Genomic DNA, 539 nt, shown 5'->3' with positions numbered 1-539 from the left:
GGAGTAACTATGACTCTCTTAAGGTAGCCAAATGCCTCGTCATCTAATTAGTGACGCGCATGAATGGATTAACGAGATTCCCACTGTCCCTATCTACCCCCCCTCACGATCACTGGCTTGTCGCGCCGAGGGGGCCCGAGTTCAGGAGTTTGCGAAAGCGAATTCCTGTTCCGCTAAAGTGATCCAAACCCAGGAAGTGGTGGAGGATCCGGTGCTTTGGCTAGCCGACCCCACTCTCAGGAACCGATCCGCGAAAGCGGAAAGGAGACCCCGAGAAGTGTGGGAACGCGAACCGGAGCGCCGGATCCGAAGCCACCGGGCTTGACAACCCCGGGGTTCCTAGTCCCAAGCGATGAGCGCCGTCGCTTGGCCCGTAAACCTTGCACCGTCTTCAACAACCTTCGCAGGGCGTGGCGTTGGTACGTTGGCGGTGTGGGGAGCGGGGGCTTGGCTTAACCGCCCGTCCGCGAGGTGGGGTCCTCTATAAAACCCCCAATCCTACGCTTAGGTGGGCGGCTATGGGATGCATGGCTCTTGGA

The 539-nt window shown here is 59.0% G+C and overlaps 1 pseudogene; it reads left to right on the top strand.

Annotated features, from left to right (window-relative positions):
- LOC116418251 overlaps positions 1 to 121 on the top strand; it is a 2816-nt pseudogene extending 2695 nt beyond the window's left edge.
- Positions 122 to 539: the final 418 nt, after the last annotated feature.

This window comes from Nasonia vitripennis, unplaced genomic scaffold (assembly GCF_009193385.2).
Source record: "Nasonia vitripennis strain AsymCx unplaced genomic scaffold, Nvit_psr_1.1 unplaced0115, whole genome shotgun sequence".
Classification (NCBI taxonomy): Eukaryota; Metazoa; Arthropoda; class Insecta; order Hymenoptera; family Pteromalidae; genus Nasonia; species Nasonia vitripennis.
The sequence above is the reverse complement of the archived record's forward strand: the minus strand, read 5'-3'. Positions and strand labels throughout refer to the sequence as shown.